General features: G+C 42.8%; 1 pseudogene; it reads left to right on the forward strand.

The window, feature by feature from the left end:
- Positions 1-962: 962 nt before the first annotated feature.
- LOC148003223 (endogenous retrovirus group K member 19 Env polyprotein-like) lies at positions 963-2,932 on the forward strand (annotated as a pseudogene).
- Positions 2,933-3,499: the final 567 nt, after the last annotated feature.

Raw genomic sequence — 3,499 nt, forward strand, 5'->3', positions numbered from 1 at the left:
AATCTATTCAACAGAGACAGAATAAATATTTTATAGGGCACGTGAGGGGCCCCTCGGGGCTTCCAGGTCCTATAGCCCAAGGAAATGCTTTAACAGATTCACTAACAAAAATCATACAGGCTGTAGAGACAGCTAAAAGAGTCATGATCTACATCATCAAAATGCTACTACACTTAGATATCATTTTCAAGTTCCTCGTGAACAGGCAAGAAAAATAATTAAATCTTGTCCTCATTGTCCAGATTGGGGACATACATTAAAGATGGGAGTTAATCCACGAGGATTAAAACCTCACATTTTATGGCAAATGGATGTGACTCACATATCAGAGTTTGGAAAATTGAGTTATGTCCATGTCACAGTGGACACCTACTCACACATGGTGTTTGCCTCTGCCAGAACGGGAGAGGCAGTGAAAGATGTAATACAACACCTGGTGCAGAGTTTCTCTTACATGGGTATCCCGAAGAAAATAAAGACTGACAATGCACCTGCCTATGTGCCAAAAACCTTAGAGCATTTTTATCAACAGTGGAACATAGCCCATGTCACAGGAATTCCATACAACCCACAAGGGCAAGGCATTGTGGAACGTATACATTAGAATATTAAAGCACAGATTCAAAAGTTAAGGTCAACAGGTAAGTATACAACTCCCCATCAATTGCTTAGCCATTCCCTATTCGTTTTGAATCATGTAAATACAGATAACCAGGGGCTTACAGCCACCGAAAGACATTGGGCGGAGAAGGAGAGTGCTCCTAAACCCCTGGTCAGATGGAAAGACCAATTAACTGGCCTATGGAAGGGGCCAGATGTGCTAATTGCCTCTGGACGAGGCTATGCTTGTGTTTTCCCACAGGATGCCGAATCACCAATTTGGGTCCCAGACAGACTCATCAGGCCAGGCAAAGGAAACGGACATCCGTCCCCCACGCCGAAAGAGGCCGAACCGCCAGATAATGCGGAACCTGGCCAAAAAGATCAAGGCGACTCGCCTAGAGCCAAAAACAAAAACACGCCAGACGCCGACGTGGACACAGCTTAAAACCCTGACAGCTCAGGCAAAGGAAGTATTGAAGGCTACACATGCCCCGGAAACGACAACCTTGCTGTTTGTGGCTATGCTTACAGTCATGAGTGCGCCCACAGCTTTAGGGGAAAGTTTTGGGCTTACTTACCAAAGCCACCCATATTACATCCTGTAGGGTGGGAGGTGTTGGATCACATCAAGGTTTTAACCAATCAAACATTAGTGATAGGGGGATTGCCTGACTTTCACCTTCTAAAGAACAGCTCGGGTTATGTAGATTTTGAGGGAAAGTCCGATTCTCTGCCAATTTGCTTCTCTTTCTCCCCTTCGGTGCCAGTGGGCTGTTTTCAAGTGGGAAAAAGGGTGTTTAACAGAGATACCCCCACCTTGGACAATATCGAACCAGATGGAAAGGGCAATGGGCGGCGTATGTGGGAACTGTGAATGACCACCGTGAGCGATAAAGAAGAAAAAAGACAATATTATACCACAGTAAAGAATCTTCCGCCGCGCTACCCCCATTACAAAACAGCATTTAAAAAGGACGCCCTTTGGGAGGGAGATGAGAATGCTTTCCCGCGCTGGCTTCCATGTGCCTTCCCTGACAATGGGGTATGATTCTCTCCCTTAGGCGCTGCTAGACTTCTCTGGGACTTCTCCATGTCCTCACCTGATAAAGATCAGAGCAATTATCTCTCCTCCAACTCAAAACCTTATGGGAACTATGTGCCTCCAGTTGGAAAACTGATCAAAAGATGGTATGATGCGGGGTGGGTAGAACCGACATGGTTCTGGGAGCCACTCCACAGAGACCTCCCTGATAGACAGAACAAACCACTGATAGAACATCCAGAACTGTTCCGACTGGTTGCTTCTAGTGAGAAACTTTTGCTGAAGAAAACAGGAGCTGCTGATTATGATGCTGTTTCAGTTTCTGCTTGTGTTACCTATCCCTATGCAATATTAGTAGGATTGCCACAATTGATTAGCATAGATAAGGTTGAATCTATTTTTAGTATTAAGTGTACATCATGCAAGCTGATTAATTGCATTGATTCCACTGTATCGGGATCTGTTATATTGATTGTCAGGATACCTCCTTATGTTTTGTTACCGGTAGACTTGGGAGATGAGCCATGGTTTGATGATTCTGCCATCCAGACTATTAGGTATGCTACGGGTTTGATTAGGGCAAAAAGATTTGTAACAGCCTTAATTCTAGGTATAACCGCTTTGATAGCTATTGTTACTTCTTTTGCTGTTTCTACTACTGCTTTGGTTAAGGAAATGCAGATTGCCACTTTTGTTAATGATCTCCATAAGAATATTACCCTTACATTATCAGAACAGAAGATTATAGATTTGAAATTAGAAACTAGATTAAATGCCCTAGAAGAGGTAGTATTAGAATTAGGACGAGATGTTACAAACATTAAGACTAGGATGGCCACACGCTGTCACGCTAATTATGATTTTATTTGTGTGACTCCTTTACCTTATAATGCTACAGAAAAATGAGAAAGGACCAAAACATATTTGCTAGACATATGGGATGATGATAACATTTCTTATAATATTCAAGAATTGACGTCCTTAATCACAAAAATGAATAAGCCACATGTAGATGCAGTGGACCTCTCTGGATTGGCAAGATCCTTTGCGAATGGAGTTAAATCATTAAATCCAATCGATTAGACACAATATTTTATTTTTATTGGAGTTGGGATTTTACTACTTGTTGTTGTACTAATGATCTTCCCAATTATATTCCGATGCTTTACAGATTCCATTGCCCAGGTTCAAGCAGATCTCAATTTGGTGCTTTTAAAAAATAAAAAAAGAGGAACTGCCGCTCCTACAGCAGAGATAACCGAGCTCCGGGGCAGACATGACGCCTGAGTGGGAGCCGGTTCGAGGGTTCGCACCACACGCGGTTAAGCCCCCTGCTTGCGTGCGGCAGACTCCAAGAAGATGTGCACCTGGACTTGCCCCCTGCTACAAACTTGGCTCTAAGCTGATGGGCATCTGGGTCATGGGAAAGATTGTTGTCAGCAGTTTTTTCTTTATTTTTTCTTTGATTCTGAGAATGATCTTGTTAAGACAGAGACTTCCGTTAATAATAGGACAGAAGGTCCTGATCTATTTTTGATCACTAATACCACAAGCTTTCCTGCTTCCTCTTTACAGCAGACAGAGCCTCTGATGACAGGGACTCCAAGGTTGCAGATTATGTCTTCTCTTATAGAACTAGGTACACAGACATGATGGGACATGCTTGTATGACTGTGAAACACTGTTTCTTTGTGAACTCAGTTAGTTACCAGTAGCAGGCTCTTGTAACGTGTGTACTTTTAAAGATTTATGAAAATTTGGTGAGCCGAATCTCAGTAACTTGGTGAATTCGGTTAGTTCCCAATAGGCCGCAGTAGTAATAAGTGGACTGTTCGGGATATAGAAAATTTTTCA

Source organism: Rattus norvegicus, chromosome 9 (assembly GCF_021556685.1).
Source record: "Rattus norvegicus strain SHRSP/BbbUtx chromosome 9, alternate assembly SHRSP_T2T, whole genome shotgun sequence".
In the NCBI taxonomy this organism is placed as follows: Eukaryota; Metazoa; Chordata; class Mammalia; order Rodentia; family Muridae; genus Rattus; species Rattus norvegicus.